This window comes from Cherax quadricarinatus, chromosome 23 (genome assembly GCF_038502225.1).
Source record: "Cherax quadricarinatus isolate ZL_2023a chromosome 23, ASM3850222v1, whole genome shotgun sequence".
Lineage (NCBI taxonomy): Eukaryota > Metazoa > Arthropoda > Malacostraca > Decapoda > Parastacidae > Cherax > Cherax quadricarinatus.
In genome coordinates this window covers 1,999,466-2,023,648 of record NC_091314.1, presented here as the reverse complement: position 1 = coordinate 2,023,648, position 24,183 = coordinate 1,999,466, and the positions used below count along the sequence as shown (strand labels likewise).

General features: G+C 45.0%; 1 protein-coding gene across 1 annotated transcript in view; it reads right to left on the bottom strand.

Moving 5' to 3' along the window:
* Window positions 1–4,502, bottom strand: part of LOC128685808 (serine/threonine-protein kinase meng-po-like) — a 32,541-nt gene extending 28,039 nt beyond the window's left edge. The window contains exon 1 of the mRNA XM_053772478.2: window positions 2,704–4,502. The gene's annotated coding sequence lies outside the window, so the exon portion shown is untranslated. The remainder of the gene's footprint in view (window positions 1–2,703) is intronic.
* Between the last annotated feature and the right edge of the window lie 19,681 nt (window positions 4,503–24,183).

The following is a 24,183-nucleotide window of genomic DNA, read 5'->3' as shown; positions in this document are numbered from 1 at the left end:
TATATATATATATATATATATATATATATATATATATAAATATATATATATATAATAACGTCAGACATTAAGTATTAAGTCTACATCTGAAAACGTCGACATTAGTTAATTATTGCCAATTACCAATGAAACTCGGGTAGTACTAATTCACATTGAAACTCTTAATAGGCTTAATTAAGCAAGCCATTATTTTTAAGATGCTCTCAGGAAAGTGCTAAATTTGTTGGAGTCATCATACAGTTTTATGGAATAGGAAGCAATCAATCAGGTTTGGATTCAATGAAGGAAAGAATAACTCCAATTCCTTGGTTCAAAAGCTCTTCACTAGCATCAAACCACCTCCCTTATATATATATATATATATATATATATATATATATTATACATATATATTATATATATATATATATATATATATAAATATATATCCTAGGTAGTAGGTTGGTAGACAGCAACCGCCCAGGGAGGTACTACCGTCCTGCCAAGTGAGTGTAAAACGAAAGCCTGTAATTGTTTTACATGATGGTAGGATTGCTGGTGTCCTTTTTTCTGTCTCATGAACATGCAAGTTTTCAGGTACGTCTTGCTACTTCTACTTACACTTAGGTCCCACTACACATACATGTACAAGCACATATATACACACCCCTCTGGGTTTTCTTCTATTTTCTTTCTAGTTCTTATTCTTGTTTATTTCCTCTTATCTCCATGGGGAAGTGGAACAGAATTCTTCCTCCGTAAGCCATGCGTGTTGTAAGAGGCGACTAAAATGCCGGGAGCAAGGGGCTAGTAACCTCTTCTCCTGTATATATTACTAAATGTAAAAGGAGAAACTTTCGTTTTTCCTTTTGGGCCACCCCGCCTCGGTGGGATACGGCCGGTGTGTTGAAAGAAGTTGAATATATATATATATATATATTTATATATATATATATATATATATATTTATATATATATATATATATATATATATATATATATATATATATATATATATATATATATATATATATATATAACCCTTGGTTATGCAGAATATTTCGCGCAACTTAGGTTAATCTTAGTCACCCAAAATGCGAGCCACAACAGTTGACTATCACCCAGGTACCTACTTACTGCTAAGTGAACAGGGGCAGTAGGTGTAAGGAAACATTATTATAATTACAACAACAAAAAAAATCGATAATAAACAGTTCGTCGAAAAATTACACATTATATAGAAGGGGTTTACGGAGATTATTTACATAGTACGTACACCTATGACAGGGTGAGTGGTACGTACCTGTTAGTGACAGGGTGAGTGGCACGTACCTGTGCCAGTGGCACGTACCTGTCAGTGACAGGGTGAGTGGCACGTACCTGTCAGTGACAGGGTAAATGGCACGTACCTGTACCATGTTAATGACAGGAGTGGCACGTACCTGTATCATTGACAGGATGAGTGGCACGTACCTGTTAGTGACAGGGTGAGTGGCACGTACCTGTGTCAGTGACAGGATGAGTGGCACGTACCTGTCAGTGACAGGGTGAGTGGCACGTACCTGTCAGTGACAGGGTGAGTGGCACGTACCTGTCAGTGACAGGGTAAATGGCACGTACCTGTTAATGACAGGGTGAGTGGCATGTACCTGTCAATGACAGGGTGAGTGGCACGTACCTGTATCATTGACAGGATGAGTGGCACGTACCTGTTAGTGACAGGGTGAGTGGCACGTACCTGTGTCAGTGACAGGATGAGTGGCACGTACCTGTCAGTGACAGGATGAGTGGCACGTACCTGTTAGTAACATGATGAATGGCATGTACCTGTATCAGTGATAGGGTGAGTGGCACTTACCTATGTTAGTGACAGGGTGAGTGGCACGTACCTGTTAGTGACAGGGTGAGTGGCACGTACCTGTTAGTGACAGGGTGAGTGGCACGTACCTGTCAGTGACAGGGTGAGTGGCACGTACCTGTTAGTGACAGGGTGAGTGGCACGTACCTGTGACAGGGTGAGTGACACGTACCTGTCAGTGACAGGGTGAGTGGCACGTACTTGTCAGTGACAGGGTAAATGGCACGTACCTGTTAGTGACAGGGTGAGTGGCACGTACCTGTGTCAGTGACAGGATGAGTGGCACGTACCTGTCAGTGACAGGATAAGTGGCACGTACCTGTTAGTAACATGATGAATGGCATGTACCTGTATCAGTGATAGGGTGAGTGGCACTTACCTGTTAGTGACAGGGTGAGTGGCACGTACCTGTTAGTAACATGATGAATGGCATGTACCTGTATCAGTGATAGGGTGAGTGGCACTTACCTATGTTAGTGACAGGGTGAGTGGCATGTACCAGTGTCAGTGATAGGGTGAGCGGCACATACCTGTCAGTGACAATGTGTGTGGCACGTACCTGTGACAGGGAGAGTGGGATGTACCTATGTCATAGGGAGAGTGGCACGTATCTGAATAACTGACAGGGGGATTAGCACGTATCTGAGTGATAGAATAAGTAACACTTACCCGAGTCACACGTACCTGAGTGACAGGTGAATGGGCCGTACCTGAGTTACAGGTGAGTGAGCCGTACCTGAGTGAAAGGTGAGTGGGCCGTATCTGAGTGACAGGTGAGAGGGCCGTACCTGAGTGACAGGTAAGAGGGCCGTACCTGAGTGACAGGTGAGTGGGCCGTACCTGAGTGACAGGTGAGTGGGCCTTACCTGACTGGTGGCAGCAAGGAGCATGGTGGGCTGGAGTGGCGTCAGTCAGGTGATGGTGGGTTGTTGCTCCACCGGTCTGACTCCTCCTCCAGCACCCCCGCCGCCCCTCCCACCCACGCCCCGAGCTCAACAGGTGGGCGGCTGTGGTGGTGGGCAGCTGGTGGCGGTGGGCGGCTGGTGGTGAGTGGCTGGTGGTGATGGCGAATGGCTTGCAGTGATGGTGGCGGTGGGCGGCTGGTGATGAGAGGTTGGTGTCGGTGGGCTGCTGGTGGTGGCGGTGAGTGGCTGGTGGTGGCGGTGGACGGCTGGTGGTGGCTGTTGGTGGCGGTGGGCGGGTGGTGGTGGTGGTGAGTGGTTGATGGTGGCGTAGGCGGCTGGTGGTGGTGAATGGTTGGTGGTGATGGCGGCGGGCGGCTGCTAGTGCGGTGGGCAGCTGGTGGTGGTGACGGTGGGCGGCTGGTAGTGGCGGCTGGTGGTGGTGACGGTGGGCGGCTGGTAGTGGCAGCTGGTGGTGGTGACGGTGGGCGGCTGGAGGTGGCGGCTGGTGGTGATGAGTGGCTGGTAGTGATGGAGGTGGGCGGCTGGTGGTGATGAGTGGCTGGTAGTGATGGAGGTGGGCGGCTGGTGGTGATGAGTGGCTGGTAGTGATGGAGGTGGGCGGCTGGTGGTGTTGAGTGGCTGGTAGTGATGGAGGTGGGCGGCTGGTGGTGTTGAGTGGCTGGTAGTGATGGAGGTGGGCGGCTGGTGGTGATGAGTGGCTGGTAGTGATGGAGGTGGGCGGCTGGTGGTGATGAGTGGCTGGTAGTGATGGAGGTGGGCGGCTGGTGGTGTTGAGTGGCTGGTAGTGATGGAGGTGGGCGGCTGGTGGTGTTGAGTGGCTGGTAGTGATGGAGGTGGGCGGCTGGTGGTGATGAGTGGCTGGTAGTGATGGAGGTGGGCGGCTATCGGGCACCGTGTACAGTTTTTTGAGGGTAAAGAATATATCCCAAGAGAGACTTTCGGCCTCTTAAGAATAAGTTTCGTTCATGGTATGACGCGAGTTATTATCATTCACAAAAAAAATATACGACGCAAGTGATCGTAGTGGCGACTGGCAAAAGTTGATTCTACACAGAGTAAATACATAAGACTGGAGAGTGTCTTAAGAGTGATGAGGAAGTGTCAGGTAGACAGTAACGTCACTGTCTAACTAGGAGATGAGTGACTATATATCAGTGTCCCACGAAATTCCGGAAAATAGGAAGTAATGTAGAAGGCATTCAAGATATGTAGTACTCACTAGGAAGTGCCCTGGAAAGTGTCCACTGGCTAGTGTCCAATAACTAAAGTGCCCTAGGGAGTCCAGTGACTACAGTAGTGTCCAATAACTATACAGTGCCATGGGAAGTGCCTGGTAGTAGTAATACCAGGAGACAATACGGTGAGGAACTATCCTAGTCAGTTCCTCAATGATGTCCTTGCAAGTACCCGGGGATAAAATGACACAGAAATATCTATTATCAAATTCACAAGAAAAAGCTAAACCCGTATAGATTAAACAGCACGTAGGAACGTCTACATAAACGAGGTTAGCACAGGTTCAACATACCGCAGCACTACACAGGCCTACACCACGACACTTATTCATTCACTGAATGAAAACCCAGATTCGAGTTTAAGTAAACTCTCATTTGCATTTCGTCAACTAATGCATTATAGATTTTCATGCAAACTCCAATGGTAATTCGTTTATGTATTTTTTTTTTGTAGTCTAAGAATCTAATAATATAACACAAAACAGGAGAGCTCAGGACGCACGTACACACCCACCGACCTTCTCTCCAAGACTGACTTGCCTGGGTTGCCTCTCTCTACATATAACGCTTCAAGTGCTACAATTATTATTTTGATTTTCAAAGCAGATAGCGATTCATATCTGAGAATTGCTTGATATCTCTTCAGTGATTTATTTTTATTTTTCATGGGACAATTATGGAGAACTATAATTCATTCTTTCAGTTACAATCCCTCATTCTCATGGTTCCTTTAGAATGCAGGCATTGTATTTACCACCTTAAAGGCTCAAGGCCGGCTAACCGGTTCGCTGAATTCCTTCATAAGTTACCTTGCTCACACTCCAACAGCATGTTCATTAAAAAACAATTGTCTCCAGTCACTCCTATATAACATACTCACACAAGCCTGCTGGATGACCAAGCCCCTAAAACTCAAGCCTCATTTACTTCCTCTCTCTCCCACCGATCTTTGGATGACCCCTAATCACCCTACCTCCCCTCCCGGATTTATACACCCTCTTCGATAACTCTTCTCTCTTCTCTACATGCCCAAACCACCTCAACCCCTACTCAACCCTCTGAATTATGCCGCTGGTGACCACACTTCGCCCTGTAAGGATTAACTTCGCGGGAGTCACACCACACAGCGTCCTTAATTATTATAATCACAGGGAAGCGCTAAACCCTTAGGATTATACAGCGCATGTGGGGGGATGGAAGGTATTCATGCTTAATTCAAGGTACCGGATTATTTATTATAATAAAAAAGAAGGGCTAAACCACAAGGGCTATACAGCGCTGCAGGGCAGGAAGGAAGCCGGGGTATCAGGATTCAGGTGGCAAAAGGGGGAGGGATAATTAGTAGGTTTACCTGGAGTTTACTTGGAGAGAGTTCCGGGGGTCAACGCCCCCGCGGCCCGGTCTGAGACCAGGCCTCCTGGTGGATCAGAGCCTGATCAACCAGGCTGTTGCTGCTGGCTGCACGCAAACCAACATACGAGCCACAGCCCGGCTGATCCGGAACTGACTTTAGGTGCTTGTCCAGTGCCAGCTTGAAGACTGCCAGGGGTCTGTTGGTAATCCCCCTTATGTATGCTGGGAGGCAGTTGAACAGTCTTGGGCCCATGACACTTATTGTATGGTCTCTTAATGTGCTAGTGACACCCCTGCTTTTCATTGGGGGGATGGTGCATCGTCTGCCAAGTCTTTTGCTTTCGTAGTGGGTGATTTTCGTGTGCAAGTTCGGTACTAGTCCCTCTAGGATTTTCCAGGTGTATATAATCATGTATCTCTCCCTCCTGCGTTCCAGGGAATACAGGTTTAGGAACCTCAAGCGCTCCCAATAATTGAGGTGTTTTATCTCCGTTATGCGCGCCGTGAAAGTTCTCTGTACATTTTCTAGGTCGGCAATTTCACCTGCCTTGAAAGGTGCTGTTAGTGTGCAGCAATATTCCAGCCTAGATAGAACAAGTGACCTGAAGAGTGTCATCGTGGGCTTGGCCTCCCTAGTTTTGAAGGTTCTCATTATCCATCCTGTCATTTTTCTAGCAGATGCGATTGATACAGTGTTATGGTCCTTGAAGGTGAGATCCTCCGACATGATCACTCCCAGGTCTTTGACGTTGGTGTTTCGCTCTATTTTGTGGCCAGAATTTGTTTTGTACTCTGATGAAGATTTAATTTCCTCATGTTTACCATATCTGAGTAATTGAAATTTCTCATCGTTGAACTTCATATTGTTTTCTGCAGCCCATTGAAAGATTTGGTTGATGTCTGCCTGGAGCTTTGCAGTGTCTGCAATGGAAGACACTGTCATGCAGATTCGGGTGTCATCTGCAAAGGAAGACACGGTGCTGTGGCTGACATCCTTGTCTATGTCGGATATAAGGATGAGGAACAAGATGGGAGCGAGTACTGTGCCTTGTGGAACAGAGCTTTTCACCGTAGCTGCCTCGGACTTTACTCTGTTGACGACTACTCTCTGTGTTCTGTTAGTGAGGAAATTATAGATCCATCGACCGACTTTTCCTGTTATTCCTTTAGCACGCATTTTGTGCGCTATTACGCCATGGTCACACTTGTCGAAGGCTTTTGCAAAGTCTGTATATATTACATCTGCATTCTTTTTGTCTTCTAGTGCATTTAGGACCTTGTCGTAGTGGTCCAATAGTTGAGACAGACAGGAGCGACCTGTTCTAAACCCATGTTGCCCTGGGTTGTGTAACTGATGGGTTTCTAGATGCGTGGTGATCTTGCTTCTTAGGACCCTTTCAAAGATTTTTATGATATGGGATGTTAGTGCTATTGGTCTGTAGTTCTTTGCTGTTGCTTTACTGCCCCCTTTGTGGAGTGGGGCTATGTCTGTTGTTTTTAGTAACTGTGGGACGACCCCCGTGTCCATGCTCCCTCTCCATAGGATGGAAAAGGCTCGTGATAGGGGCTTCTTGCAGTTCTTGATGAACACAGAGTTCCATGAGTCTGGCCCTGGGGCAGAGTGCATGGGCATGTCATTTATCGCCTGTTCGAAGTCATTTGGCGTCAGGATAACATCGGATAGGCTTGTGTTAATCAAATTTTGTGGCTCTCTCATAAAAAATTCATTTTGATCTTCGACTCTCAGTCTGGTTAGCGGCTTGCTAAAAACTGAGTCATATTGGGACTTGAGTAGCTCACTCATTTCCTTGTTGTCATCTGTGTAGGACCCATCTTGTTTAAGTAGGGGCCCAATACTGGACGTTGTTCTCGATTTTGATTTGGCATAGGAGAAGAAATACTTTGGGTTTCTTTCGATTTCATTTATGGCTTTTAGTTCTTCCCGCGATTCCTGACTCCTAAAGGATTCTTTTAGCTTAAGTTCGATGCTTGCTATTTCTCTGACCAGTGTCTCCCTACGCATTTCAGATATATTGACCTCTTTTAGCCGCTCTGTTATTCTTTTCCGTCGCCTGTAAAGGGAGCGCCTGTCTCTTTCTGTTTTACATCTACTCCTCCTTTTTCTTAGAGGAATAAGCCTTGTGCATACATCGAGTGCTACCGAGTTAATCTGTTCTAGGCATAAGTTGGGGTCTGTGTTGCTTAGTATATCTTCCCAGCTTATATCGGTTAGGACTTGGTTTACTTGGTCCCACTTTATGTTTTTGTTATTGAAGTTGAATTTGGTGAATGCTCCCTCGTGACTAATCTCATTATGTCGGTCTGGGGCTCCGCGCATACATGACTGAACCTCAATTATGTTGTGATCTGAGTATATTGTTTTTGATATGGTGATATTTCTTATCAGATCATCATTGTTAGTGAAGATGAGGTCTAGTGTATTCTCCAGTCTAGTAGGCTCTATTATTTGCTGGTTTAAATTGAATTTTGTGCAGAGATTTAAGAGCTCGCGTGAGTGTGAGTTTTCATCAGAGCTGCCTCCTGGTGTTATTACTGCAACAATATTATTTGCTATATTCCTCCATTTTAGGTGCCTTAAGTTGAAATCCCCCAGGAGCAAGATGTTGGGTGCAGGAGCTGGAAGGTTTTCCAGACAGTGGTCAATTTTTAACAGCTGTTCCTGGAATTGCTGGGATGTTGCATCTGGAGGCTTGTAGACTATCACAATGACTAGGTTTTGGTTCTCGACCTTTACTGCTAAAACTTCCACTACATCATTTGAGGCATTTAGCAGTTCTGTGCAAACAAGTGACTCTGCAATGTACAGGCCAACCCCCCCCCCCTTTTGCCTGTTCACTCTGTCACATCTGTATAGGTTGTAACCTGGGATCCATATTTCGTTGTCCAAGTGATCCTTTATGTGGGTCTCAGTGAAAGCCGCGAACATTGCCTTTGCCTCTGCAAGCAGTCCACGGATGAAAGGTATTTTGTTGTTTGTTGCTGGCTTTAGACCCTGTATATTTGCAAAGAAGAATGTTATCGGACTGGTGGTATTGTTGGTACTGGGGGGGAGAACAGCGGGGCATTGGACAGTGCAGGGGTAGAGGGTAGTGAAGGGAGTGAGAAACAACAGACTCGAGCAGCTGGAACTTCCCAGGGGGTTAGGAAAAGTGAGATGCTACAGAAACCCAAGGCAAACGGAAACCAAGCCTGTGCACATACTATGTACTTGGTATCTGCTGGCATGGGAAATCTGGAAAAACAGATGGGACGTGCAACTATGACCACCCTAGAAAATGCCATGCCCATATGACAACAGGAAAATGCAAACTCCCTTCCTGTAAGCTTTTTCACCCTGAACTGTGTACCTCTTCAGTACAGGAAAGACTGAGACCCACATAAAGGATCACTTGGACAACGAAATATGGATCCCAGGTTACAACCTATACAGATGTGACAGAGTGAACAGGCAAAAGGGGGGGGTTGGCCTGTACATTGCAGTCACTTGTATGCACAGAACTGCTTAATGCCTCAAATGATGTAGTGGAAGTTTTAGCAGTAAAGGTCGAGAACCAAAACCTAGTCATTGTGGTAGTCTACAAGCCTCCGGATGCAACATCCCAGCAATTCCAGGAACAGCTGTTAAAAATTGACCACTGTCTGGAAAATCTTCCAGCTCCTGCACCCAACATCTTGCTCCTGGGGGATTTCAACTTAAGGCACCTAAAATGGAGGAATATAGCAAATAATATTGTTGCAGTAATAACACCAGGAGGCAGCTCTGATGAAAACTCACACTCACGCGAGCTTTTAAATCTCTGCACAAAATTCAATTTAAACCAGCAAATAATAGAGCCTACTAGACTGGAGAATACACTAGACCTCATCTTCACTAACAATGATGATCTGATAAGAAATGTCACCATATCAAAAACAATATACTCAGATCACAACATAATTGAGGTTCAGACATGTATGCATGGAGCCCCAGACCGACATAATGAGACTAGTCACGAGGGAGCATTCACCAAATTCAACTTCAATAACAAAAACATAAAGTGGGACCAAGTAAACCAATTCCTAACCGATATAAGCTGGGAAGATATACTAAGCAACACAGACTCCAACTTATGCCTAGAACAGATTAACTCGGTGGCACTCGATGTTTGCACAAGGCTTATTCCTCTAAGAAAAAGGAGGAGTAGATGTAAAATAGAAAGAAACAGGCGCTCCCTTTACAGGCGACGGAAAAGAATAACAGAGCGGCTAAAAGAGGTCAATATATCTGAAATGCGTAGGGAGACACTGGTCAGAGAAATAGCAAGCATCGAACTTAAGCTAAAAGAATCCTTTAGGAGTCAGAAATCGCGGGAAGAACTAAAAGCCATAAATGAAATCGAAAGAAACCCAAAGTATTTCTTCTCCTATGCCAAATCAAAGTCGAGAACAACGTCCAGTATTGGGCCCTTACTTAAACAAGATGGGTCCTACACAGATGACAGCAAGGGAATGAGTGAGCTACTCATGTCCCAATATGACTCAGTTTTTAGCAAGCCACTAACGAGACTGAGAGTCGAAGATCAAAATGAATTTTTTATGAGAGAGCCACAGAATTTGGTTAACACAAGCCTATCTGATGTTATCCTGACGCCAAATGACTTCGAACAGGCGATAAATGACATGCCCATGCACTCTGCCCCAAGGCCAAACTCATGGAACTCCGTGTTCATCAAGAACTGCAAGAAGCCCCTATCACGAGCCTTTACCATCCTATGGAGAGGGAGCATGGACACGGGGGTCGTCCCACAGTTACTAAAAACAACAGACATAGCCCCACTCCACAAAGGGGGCAGTAAAGCAACAGCAAAGAACTACAGACCGATAGCACTAACATCCCATATCTTAAAAATCTTTGAAAGAGTCCTAAGAAGCAAGATCACCACCCATCTAGAAACCCATCAGATACACAACCCAGGGCAACATGGGTTTAGAACAGGTCACTCCTGTCTGTCTCAACTATTGGATCACTACGACAAGGTCCTAGATGAACTAGAAGACAAAAAGAATGCAGATGTAATATATACAGACTTTGCAAAAGCCTTCGACAAGTGTGACCATGGCGTAATAGCGCACAAAATGCGTGCTAAAGGAAAAACAGGAAAAGTCGGTCGATGGATCAATAATTTCCTTACTAACAGAACACAGAGAGTAGTAGTCAACAGAGTAAAGTCCGAGGCAGGCACGGTGAAAAGCTCTGTTCCACAAGGCACAGTACTCGCTCCCATCTTGTTCCTCATCCTCATATCTGACATAGACAAGGATGTCAGCCACAGCACCGTGTCTTCCTTTGCAGATGACACCCAAATCTGCATGACAGTGTCTTCCATTGCAGACAATGCAAGGCTCCAGGCGGACATCAACCAAATCTTTCAGTGGGCTGCAGAAAACAATATGAAGTTCAACGATGAGAAATTTCAATTACTCAGATATGGTAAACACGAGGAAATTAAATCTTCATCAGAGTACAAAACAAATTCTGGCCACAAAATAGAGCGAAACACCAACGTCAAAGACCTGGGAGTGATCATGTCGGAGGATCTCGCCTTCAAGGACCATAACATTGTATCGATCGCATCTGCTAGAAAAATGACAGGATGGATAAGGAGAACCTTCAAAACGAGGGATGCCAAGCCCATGATGACACTCTTCAGGTCACTTGTTCTATCTAGGCTGGAATATTGCTGCACACTAACAGCACCTTTCAAGGCAGGTAAAATTGCTGACCTAGAAAATGTACAGAGAACCTTCATGGCGCGCATAACGGAGATAAAACACCTCAATTACTGAGAGCGCTTGAGGTTCCTGAACCTGTATTCCCTGGAACGCAGGCGGGAGAGATACATGATTATATACACCTGGAAAATCCTAGAGGGACTAGTACCGAACTTGCACACGAAAATCACTCACTACGAAAGCAAAAGACTTGGCAGACGATGCAACATCCCCCCAATGAAAAGCAGGGGTGTCACTAGCACGTTAAGAGACTATGCAATAAGTGTCAGGGGCCCGAGACTGTTCAACTGCCTCCCAGCATACATAAGGGGGATTACCAACAGACCCCTGACAGTCTTCAAGCTGGCACTGGACAAGCACCTAAAGTCGGTTCCTGATCAGCCGGGCTGTGGCTCGTACGTTGGTTTGCGTGCAGCCAGCAGCAACAGCCTGGTTGATCAGGCTCTGATCCACCAGGAGGCCTGGTCTCAGACCGGGCCGCGGGGGCGTTGACCCCCGGAACTCTCTCCAGGTAAACTCCAGGCAAAGAGAGGAATGTATGAGAGTATAGTTTTACCAACACTCTTATATGGGTGTGAAGCTTGGGTTGTAAATTCTGCAGCAAGGAGACGGTTGGAGGCAGTGGAGATGTCCTATCTAAGAGCAATGTGTGGTGTAAATATTATACAGAAAATTCGGAGTGTGGAAATTAGGAGAAGGTGTGGAGTTAATAAAAGTATTAGTCAGAGGGCTGAAGAGGGTTTGTTGAGGTGGTTTGGTCATTTAGAGAGAATAGTTTAAAGTAGAATGACATGGAGAGCGCATAAATCTGTAGGGTAAGGAAGGCGGGGTAGATTTTAGATTTTGCCACCGAAGTGGCTAGTTTATTGTGCACCCCATATCCATCCTGTGGACGGTAGCGCGAGAGCATATGGATACACAAAAGGCCTAGGAACTAGGCCCCAAAGGGTTAACAGGAATACATATGGATTTATATCTACATATCTATAGTTCACTTCTCTGTTACAAGCAAATTTAGGAAATTTGCTTAGTATATCTGGTATCTTATTTTCATTAATAAGATATCTTGACATGTCACATAGGTTATTATACTGTCTGTCTCTGTATTCCTCAATAAGTGGACAATTAAGCACATAGTGTTCAAGACAGTGACCATATGCCTGATCACATAATTTACATTTAGTTTGATCATCATCTGTGTGTCTCCCAAACTGCCAGAAGTACTTGTAACCAAGCCTAAGCCTGGCCACTACAACATCAGTCAGTCTGTTCACATTGCAAGTTGCTCCATAAACATACTTATCTACGTTCATGTTATCATAGTGGGTTATAGATCTACTCAGGCTTCTATCTGCATTGCTATAACAATCATTTTCATTATTTACTTCTCTCCTAATATTATTCCTAATGCTAGACACAGTTATACCGAAGTTATATTCTACATTCTCCTTCTCGATACTCTTCTTGGCTAACATATCAACTTTATCATGAAGGAGTAATCCAATGTGTGATGGGATCCATAGCAATTGTACATTAATTCCTTTGTCCCTAATTTTTGAGTATCTATACCTGGCTTCCCCAGTGAGCATGTTGTTGGAGTCATTATATGAGCCAAGAGCCTTCAATGATGACATAGAATCAGTAATGATGATAGAGTCAAGCTCAGTGTCATAGGTTAGCTTTAGCGCCATTAGGATTGCAAACAATTCAGTTTGCAGTGTAGACGCCCAGTTGTTAATTCTTATGCCTAACTCAACAAATTTATTATCGTTCTTAACTAGGGAGGTGGCAACAAGAGCAGATGCAGCCCTGCCAGAAGACTCCTGTTTAGATCCATCAGTGTATATAACTTGTGATAACTTGTTACTACCAGCTAGGTGAGAAATTTCTTCTTGAGCAGTTGCTCTAACAAGAGATTTAAGGAAGGGATTACTAGCAATGAGCTTCTTGGGAGGGACTTGTAGGTATGTGATATTAAATGAACACATCTTCCATGGAGGGGTGAAATGCTCTTGTTGCCTACAGTGATACAGTTCATGCAGGTTATAAAACTTAATGCAATTGCACGTTTTCACAATCCATTTAGATCTGTGTGTATTTACCTCTAAACACTTGGTAAGATTCACTGTGACAGTGTCTGGTTCGTTTCTCGACATTCTAATACCGAGTACAGTGTTAATTTCAACAATCCTATCACTGATACTAGAAATACCAAGCTCCTTCCTCATGTTAATCCTGAGAGCTTCATTTTGCATTAACTCCAAGGGTCGGAGAGAACTTTCTCTAGCTAATATCAACATGGGAGCAGCATAATCAATTATTCTGTAAACTCAGCATTGTAATCCTTATAGAGAATAAACTTTGAATTTGAATTTGAATTTGAATTAAGGACCTAACATAGGCTATGTACATCATTCTCACGATTCTCACATTAGCACCATAGTTGGGATTGTAGCCAGCAACAGCTTTGAGAGCATTTAGCCTAGTTTTACATTTCTTGTTTAGTTGTGGTATAGTGGATTTTTTAAAGGGTACATCTACACCAAGATATCTGTAAGTTTTAACGTAGCTAATGATTTCACCCTGCAAATAGATGGGTGGGGGATGTCGTTTGCTTGTTAATATCTTAGTTTTAGAGGAAGATATTATGAGGCCTAGTCGATTACAAATTGCTTGAACTTCATTAAGAATGGTATTCATCTTCTCATGCCCTGTTGTATGGATCATGATATCATCAGCATAGCTTATAGCTATATGTTTAGGTGAGGCAGGTAGAGCATTTAGGAGAGCATTAATCAGAATATTAAATAGCATGGGACTAAGAACTCCTCCCTGCGGTGTACCTAAAGACATTTCTTTAGAATCACTTCTGAAGCCTTGGTAAAGGACAGAGGATACTCTATTTGACAGGTATCCTATTATCCAGCAGAGTAAGCTACCAATGTGTATCTTTATATGTGTATGCTTCTAAACTGTTGTATTCTGAGCACCTCTGCAAAAACAGTGATAATGTGTGAGTTTACCTGGAGAGTGTTCCGGGGGTCAACGCCCCCGCGGCCCGGTCTGTGACCAGGCCTCCTGGTGGATCAGAGCCTGATCAACCAGGCTGTTACTGCTGGCTGCACGCAAACCAACGTACGAGCCACAGCCCGGCTGGTCAGGAACCGACTTTAGGTGCTTGTCCAGTGCCAGCTTGAAGACTGCCAGGGGTCTGTTGGTAATCCCCCTTATGTATGCTGGGAGGCAGTTGAACAGTCTCGGGCCCCTGACACTTATTGTATGGTCTCTTAACGTGCTAGTGACACCCCTGCTTTTCATTGGGGGGATGTTGCATCGTCTGCCAAGTCTTTTGCTTTCGTAGTGAGTGATTTTCGTGTGCAAGTTCGGTACTAGTGTTGAATGATGATGAAAGTATTTTCTTTTTGGGGATTTTCTTTCTTTCAATTACTCAGATATGGTAAACATGAGGAAATTAAATCTTCATCAGAGTACAAAACAAATTCTGGCCACAAAATAGAGCGAAACACCAACGTCAAAGACCTGGGAGTGATCATGTCGAAGGATCTCACCTTCAGGGACCATAACATTGTATCAATCACATCTGCTAGAAAAATGACAGGATGGATAATGAGAACCTTCAAAACTAGGGAGGCCAAGCCCATGATGACACTCTTCAGGTCACTTGTTCTATCTAGGCTGGAATATTGCTGCACTCTAACAGCACCTTTCAAGACAGGTGAAATTGCCGACCTAGAAAATGTACAGAGAACTTTCACGGCGCGCATAACGGAGATAAAACACCTCAATTATTGGGAGCGCTTGAGGTTCCTAAACCTGTATTCCCTGGAACGCAGGAGGGAGAGATACATGATTATATACACCTGGAAAATCCTAGAGGGACTAGTACCGAACTTGCACACGAAAATCACTCACTACGAAAGCAAAAGACTTGGCAGACGATGCACCATCCCCCCAATGAAAAGCAGGGGTGTCACTAGCACGTTAAGAGACCATACAATAAGTGTCAGGGGCCCGAGACTGTTCAACTGCCTCCCAGCACACATAAGGGGGATTACCAACAGACCCCTGGCAGTCTTCAAGCTGGCACTGGACAAGCACCTAAAGTCAGTTCCGGATCAGCCGGGCTCTGGCTCGTACGTTGGTTTGCGTGCAGCCAGCAGCAACAGCCTGGTTGATCAGGCTCTGATCCACCAGGAGGCCTGGTCACAGACCGGGCCGCGGGGGCGTTGACCCCCGGAACTCTCTCCAGGTAAACTCACCCTGCCTCGGTGGGAGACGGCCTTGTTGAAAAAATATATATATATATATAATATATATATATATATATATATATAGTGGTGCACTTAGGAGTCTGTGGAGACAAAGAACTTTGTCCTTGGAGGCAAAGAGGGGAATGTATGAGAGTATAGTTTTACCAACGCTCTTATATGGGTGTGAAGCGTGGGTGATGAATGTTGCAGCGAGGAGAAGGCTGGAGGCAGTGGAGATGTCATGTCTGAGGGCAATGTGTGGTGTGAATATAATGCAGAGAATTCGTAGTTTGGAAGTTAGGAGGAGGTGCGGGATTACCAAAACTGTTGTCCAGAGGGCTGAGGAAGGGTTGTTGAGGTGGTTCGGACATGTAGAGAGAATGGAGCGAAACAGAATGACTTCAAGAGTGTATCAGTCTGTAGTGGAAGGAAGGCGGGGTAGGGGTCGGCCTAGGAAGGGTTGGAGGGAGGGGGTAAAGGAGGTTTTGTGTGCGAGGGGCTTGGACTTCCAGCAGGCATGCTTGAGCGTGTTTGATAGGAGTGAATGGAGACAAATGGTTTTTAATACTTGACGTGCTGTTGGAGTGTGAGCAAAGTAACATTTATGAAGGGATTCAGGGAAACCGGCAGGCCGGACTTGAGTCCTGGAGATGGGAAGTACAGTGCCTGCACTCTGAAGGAGGGGTGTTAATGTTGCAGTTTAAAAACTGTAGTGTAAAGCACCCTTCTGGCAAGACAGTGATGGAGTGAATGATGGTGAAAGTTTTTCTTTTTCGGGCCACCCTGCCTTGGTGGGAATCGGCCGGTGTGATAATAAAATAAAAATATATATATATATATATTAGGCATTGGGGAACACAATTCTTCCTCCATAAGCCATGTGTGTTGTAAGAGGCGACTAAAATGCCGGGAGCAAGGGGCTAGTAACCCCTTCTCCTGTATGTATTACTAAATTTAAAAGGAGAAATTTTCATTTGTCCTTTTGGGTCACCCAACCTCAGTGGGATACGGCTGGTGCGTTGAAAGAAAGATATATCAGGCACACCCTGCTAGTACTAGGCAGGGCTTTCCCCTTTGCCTCCACAACACCCCGAATTTGTTGTGGCATGGATTCAACATACTGCTGGAAATATTCATTAGATACTCATCCATGCTGACATGACAGCATCACATACTTGCCGCAGATTTGTCGGCTGCATATTCATGCTATGAATCTCTCATTCCATCACAGGTTTATGTTGAATTCTGGCCCAACTATCTGCAAGTCACAGCAGAAATTGTGATTTCTCAGATCAGGAAACTTTTTTTTAATCCTCAACTGTCCAGTTTTAGTGAGCCTGTGCCCACAGTAGCCTCAGTTTTCTATTCCTGGCTGATAAGAGTAAAAACCAGTATAGTCTTCTGCTGTTGGATCCAATCCACTTCAAGGTTCAATGTGTTGTGCATTCAGAGATGCTCTTCTGCATACCATTGATGTAACATGAGGTTATTTGAGTTACTATCACCTTCCTGTTATGGCCTGATTATGGATTGGGCCACAGGAGCGTTGATCCCTGGAACGCCCTGCAAGTATGAAGCATTCTTTATAAGTTTTAGAGACTGTGGCATGCGAAAATCTCAGATCTACAGTTTCTGAGGTACTCAGTCCATTCTGTCTGGCACCAAAAATCACTCCACGGTCAAAGTCACTTGGATCACATTTCTTCCCCATTCAGACGTTCAGTGTGAACAACAGCTGAACCACTTTACATTGTAAGTACTATTCTTTTAGGCATTGAGGTGCTGCCACATGATCAGCTGATAAGATATTTACATTAATGAGCAGGTGTACCTAACAAAGTGGCTAGTGTGTGTGTACTCACCTAATTGTGGTTGCAGGGGTCGAGACTCAGCTCCTGGCCCCGCCTCTTCACTGATCGCTATTGGGTCCTCTCTCTCTCTGCTTCCTGAGCTTTGTCATACCTCTTCTTAAAACTATGTATGGTTCCTGCCTCCACTACTTCACTTGCTAGGCTATTCCACTTGCTGACAACTCTATGACTGAAGAAATACTTCCTAACGTCCCTGTGACTCGTCTGAGTCTTCAGCTTCCAGTTGTGACCCCTTGTCCCTGTGTCCCCTCTCTGGAACATCCTGTCTCTGTCCACCTTGTCTATTCCCCGCAGTATCTTGTATGTCGTTATCATGTCTCCCCTGACCCTTCTGTCCTCCAGTGTCGTCAGTCCGATTTCCTTTAACCTTTCCTCGTACGACATTCCCTTGAGCTCTGAGACTAGCCTTGTTGCAAACCTTTGTGCTTTCTCTAACTTCTTGACGTGCTTGACCAGGTGTGGGTTCCAGACTGGTGCTGCATACTCCAGTATGGGCCTAACATACACAGTGTACAGTGTCTTGAATGATTCCTTATTAAGGTATCGGAACGCTATTCTCAGGTTTGCCAGGCGCCCGTATGCTGCAGCAGTTATTTTGTTGATGTGTGCCTCCGGTGATTATTATTATAATCAAGGGGGAAGCGCTAAACCCGGAGGATTATACAGCGCCTGGGGGGGGATGTGGAAGGCATTCAGGCTTAATTCGGGGAACTGGAGCACAGATCCAATTCCCTAAATCAAGAGCCCCTCACCAACATCAAGGAACCTTCCTTGAGGGGCCTCCGGTGATGTGCTCGGTGTTATGGTCACCCCAAGGTCTTTCTCCCTGAGTGAGGTCTGTAGTCTTTGTCTACCTAGCCTATACTCTGTCTGTGGTCTTCTTTGCCCCTCCCCAATCTTCATGACTTTGCATTTGGCTGGATTGAATTCGAGAAGCCAGTTACTGGACCACATGTCCAGCCTATCCAGGTCTCTTTGCAGTCCTGCCTCATCCTCGTCCGATTTAATTCTTCTCATCAACTTCACGTCATCTGCGAACAGGGACACTTCAGAGTCTATTCCTTCCATCATGTCGTTCACATATATCAAAAATAGCACTGGTCCTAGAACTGACCCCTGTGGGACCCCGCTCGTAACAGGCACCCACTGTGATACCTCTGCACGTACCATGACTCATTGCTGCCTCCCTGTCAGGTATTCCCTTATCCATTGCAGTGCCCTCCCTTTTACATGCACCTGATCCTCCAGCTTCTGCACTAATCTCTTGTGGGGAAGTGTGTCAAAGGCCTTCCTGCAGTCTAGGAAAATGCAATCTACCCACCCTTCTCTCTCGTGTCTTACTTCTGTTACCTTGTCATAAAACTCCAGGAGATTTGTGATACAAGATTTGCCTTCCATGAACCCATGCTGGTTTTCATTTATAATCTTGTTCCTTTCCAGGTGTTCGACCACTCTCCTCCTGATAATCTTCTCCATGACTTTGCACACAATACATGTCAGAGACACAGGTCTGTAGTTTAGTGCCTCGTTTCTGTTTCCTTTCTTAAATATGGGGACTACATTAGCTGTCTTCCATTTCTCAGGTAGTTGCCCAGTTTCAAGGGATGTGTTGAAGATTGTGGTTAGAGGCACGCACAGCATCTCTGCTCCTTCTCTAAGGACCCATGGGGAGATGTTGTCCGGTCCCATCGCCTTTGAGGTGTCAAGGTTAAGAGCTTCTTCACCTCCTCCTCAGTTGTTCGTATGTCATCCAACACTTGTTGGTATATTCCCTCTTGATGTTCCCTTCTGTGCTGTCTTCCCACAGCCCTTCCTGTCTCTACTGTAAAAACTTCCTTAAATCTCCTGTTCAGCTCCTCACATACCTCCTGATCATTTCTTGTAAGTTCTCCACCTTCTGTCCTTAATCTGATCACCTGGTCTTTGACTGTTGTCTTCCTCCTGATGTGGCTATACAACAGTTTCGGGTCAGTCTTGATTCTCGATGCTATGTCATTTTCATACTGTCGCTGGGCCTCCCTCCTTACCTGTGCATACTCATTCCTGGCTCTGCGACTGATCTCCCTATTTTCGTGTGTTCTCTGCCTTCTGTACTTTTTCCATTCTCTATTGCACTTTGTTTTTGCCTCCTTACACCGTTGGGTAAACCAGGGGCTCGTTCTGGTCTTCCCGTTGTTACTGTTGCCCTTGGGAATAAACCTTTCCACTGCCTCCTTGCATTTTGTTGTTACATATTCCATCATTTCATTTACTGGTTTTCCTGCCAGTTCTCTGTCCCACTGGACCTCCCACAGGAAGTTTTTCAACCCTATGTAGTCCCCTCTTTTATAGTCAGGCTTTTCCCATTCAACTCCTGTTATTCTCTCCACTTGCAGCTCTACTATGTATTCAAAGCACAGAACCACGTGGTCGCTAGCACCTAGGGGACTCTCATACTTGATGTCCTCAATGTCTGAGCTGCCCAGGGTGAACACAAGGTCCAATCTTGCTGGTTCCTCCTCCCCTCTCACTCTGGTAGTGTCCTTAACATGTTGGTGCATGAGGTTTTCCAGCACCACGTCCAACATCCTGGCTCTCCATGTTTCGGGACCCCCATGTGGCTCCAGGTTTTCCCAGTCAATCTCCCTGTGGTTGAAATCCCCCATAACCAGCAACTTTGCTCTGCTGGAGTGAGCTCTTCTTGCCACCTCAGCAAGTGTGTCCACCATTGCTCTGTTGCTCTCTTCATATTCCTCTCTTGGCCTCCTGCAGTTCTGTGGTGGATTATACATCACTGCAATGACCACTTTGTGTTCCCCAGCCTGAAGTGTACCTGCTATGTAGTCTCTTTCTCCAGCAAATAATAGAGCCTACTAGACTGGAGAATACACTAGACCTCATCTTCACTAACAATGATGATCTGATAAGAAATGTCACCATATCAAAAACAATATACTCAGATCACAACATAATTGAGGTTCAGACATGTATGCGTGGAGCCCCAGACAGACATAATGAGATTAGTCACGAGGGAGCATTCACCAAATTCAACTTCAATAACAAAAACATAAAGTGGGACCAAGTAAACCAAGTCCTAACCGATATAAGCTGGGAAGATATACTAAGCAACACAGACCCCAACTTATGCCTAGAACAGATTAACTTGGTGGTACTCGATGTATGCACAAGGCTTATTCCTCTAAGAAAAAGGAGGAGTAGATGTAAAATAGAAAGAGACAGGCGCTCCCTTTACAGGCGACGGAAAAGAATAACAGAGCGGCTAAAAGAGGTCAATATAACTGAAATGCGTAGGGAGACACTGGTCAGAGAAATAGCAAGCATCGAACTTAAGCTAAAGGAATCTTATAGGAGTCAGGAATCGCGGGAAGAACTAAAAGCCATAAATGAAATCGAAAGAAACCCAAAGTATTTCTTCTCCTATGCCAAATCAAAGTCGAGAACAACGTCTAGTATTGGGCCCCTACTTAAACAAGATGGGTCCTACACAGATGACAGCAAGGAAATGAGTGAGCTACTCAAGTCCCAATATGACTCAGTTTTTAGCAAGCCGCTAACCAGACTGAGAGTCAAAGATCAAAATGAATTTTTTATGAGAGAGCCATAGAATTTGGTTAACAAGCCTATCCAATGTTATCCTGACGCCAAATGACTTCAAACAGGCGATAAATGACATGCCCATGCACTCTGCCCCAGACTCATGGAACTCCGTGTTCATCAAGAACTGCAAGAAGCCCCTATCATGAGCCTTTTCCATCCTATGGAGAGGGAGCATGGACACGGGGGTCGTCCCACAGTTACTAAAAACAACAGACATAGCCCAACTCCACAAAGGGGGCAGTAAAGCAACAGCAAAGAACTACAGACCGATAGCACTAACATCCCATATCATAAAAATCTTTGAAAGGGTCCTAAGAAGCAAGATCACCACCCATCTAGAAACCCATCAGTTACACAACCCAGGGCAACATGGGTTTCGAAAAGGTCGCTCCTGTCTGTCTCAACTATTGGATCACTATGACAAGGTCCTAGATGCACTAGAAGACAAAAAGAATGCAGATGTAATATATACAGACTTTGCAAAAGCCTTCGACAAGTGTGACCATGGCGTAATAGCGCACAAAATGTGTGCTAAAGGAATAACAGGAAAAGTCGGTCGATGGATCTATAATTTCCTCACTAACAGAACACAGAGAGTAGTCATCAACAGAGTAAAGTCCGAGGCAGCTACAGTGAAAAGCTCTGTTCCACAAGGCACAGTACTCGCTCCCATCTTGTTCCTCATCCTCATATCCGACATAGACAAGGATGTCAGCCACAGCACCGTGTCTTCCTTTGCAGATGACACCCGAATCTGCATGACAGTGTCCTCCATTGCAGACACTGCAAGGCTCCAGGCGGACATCAACCAAATCTTTCAGTGGGCTGCAGAAAACAATAAGAAGTTCAACGATGAGAAATTTCAATTACTCAGATATGGTAAACACGAGGAAATTAAATCTTCATCAGAGTACAAAACAAATTCTGGCCACAAAATAGAGTGAAACACCAACGTCAAAGACCTGGGAGTGATCATGTCGGAGGATCTCACCTTCAAGGACCATAACATTGTATCAATCGCATCTGCTAGAAAAATGACAGGATGGATAATGAGAACCTTCAAAACTAGGGAGGCCAAGCCCATGATGACACTCTTCAGGTCACTTGTTCTATCTAGGCTGGAATATTGCTGCACACTAACAGCACCTTTCAAGGCAGGTGAAATTGCTGACCTAGAAAATGTACAGAGAACCTTCACGGCACGCATAACGGAGATAAAACACCTCAATTACTGGGAGCGCTTGAGGTTCCTAAACCTGTATTCGCTGGAACGCAGGCGGGAGATACATGATTATATACACCTGGAAAATCCTAGAGGGACTAGTACCGAACTTGCACACGAAAATCGCTCACTACGAAAGCAAAAGACTTGGCAGACGATGCAACATCCCCCCAATGAAAAGCAGGGGTGTCACTAGCACATTAAGAGACCATACAATAAGTGTCATGGGCCCAAGACTGTTCAACTGCCTCCCAGCATACATAAGGGGGATTACCAACAGACCCCTGGCAGTCTTCAAGCTGGCACTGGACAAGCACCTAAAGTCGGTTCCTGACCAGCCGGGCTGTGGCTCGTACGTTGGTTTGCGTGCAGCCAGCAGTAACAGCCTGGTTGATCAGGCTCTGATCCACCAGGAGGCCTGGTCACAGACCGGGCCACGGGAGCGTTGACCCCCGGAACTCTCTCCAGGTAAACGTCTCATCTATGCCTTCCATTTTCTCGAATTTCCATCTGTTTTTTATGAGCAGAGCAACCCCACTTCCCCCCCTTCCCCTTCTATCTTTCCTCATGATCTGGTATCCTGGTGGGAAGATTGCATCTGTGTGTGTGTGTGTGTGTATGTAAAGCTAATACAGAGAATTCAAAGGGATGAGGATCAGTTAGCAGTACAAAGGGATCTGGACAGGCTGCAAGACTGGCTCAACAACTGGCTTCTGGAGTTTAACCTCACCAAATGCAAAGTCATGAAGATTGGGGAGGGTCAAAGAAGATCACAGACAGGGGTCCAAAGCCTGCAAACCTCACTCGAGGAAAAGGATCTTAGGGTGAGCATAATACCAAGCACATCTCCTGAGGTGCACATCAACCAAATAACTGCTGCAGCATATGGGTGCCTGACAAAGCTAAGAATAGCATTTTGACACCTGAGTAAGGAGTCATTCAAGACACTGTACACTGTATGCAGCACCAGTATGGAACCCACACCCTGGTCAGGCACGTCAAGAAATTAGAGAAAGTGCAAATGTTTGCAACCATACTAGTCCCAGAACTAAGGAGTATGTCCTATGAGTAATTACGCAAAATCAACCTAACAACACTGGAGAACAGGAGGGACAGGGAGGACATGATAACAACATATAAAATATTGAGAGGAATTTACAAGGTGGATAGGGACAGGATGTTTCGGAGATGAGACACAACAAGGGGTCACAACTGTAAGTTGAAAATTCTGATAAATCACAGGGATGTTAAGAAGTGTTTCTTCAGTCATGGAGTTGTCAGGAAGTTGAAGGAAATTTTTAAGTTGGGTTGTTTGATGTAGTTTATGAAAGTTATAAGTGTAAAGAAGCAGGATGTCCTAGAACTAAATGGAACAGTTACAATGGGTGAGAGAATGATGAAAAGTAAATTGGATTATGTCAGGAGCATCTGAGAGAATTATTATTATATGCATGGGGAAGTGGCCAACCAATCAGGGTCATATAGTACCTAGGGCATGGGAGATGATCAGGTTTGACCCAAGGAAGAGGAGGGCAGCCCTAATTCCATGCATCATGAGCCCTTCACCAGCACTAAGGCAACCTATCTTGTAGAACATCTGAGAAAGGAAGCTACAGAAGAGGTAGCAGTAATTTTATTATTAAAATAATCATGGGGAAATGCTAAACCTGTAGGGGTCATATAGTGTTTGGGTAATCTGAGGCAATCACATTTAATCCATGGAAGGGAAGAACAGCTGTGATGGCAATGTTAAATGGACAATTGTATGAAGAAAATAAGAGGAATAAATATTCCAATTCAAGAATTATACAGAAAAGTGGGTTATAGCAAATGTTTATACATCTGGAGGCGAGAGCAGTAACAAGGAGAACATAACAATGGCTGAGTGCAACACACGGTAGTAAAGAGCATGCCAGATGATGACTAAGTGTGACACAGGCTGATGATGTAACAGAGGATGAATTGAGTGTGACACAGAGATTGAGGACATAACAGATGATGACTTGAGTGTGACAGAGGATGACTGTGACATACATCAGTCGAGAGCATAACAGAAAGCCACACAACAGCACCACCAG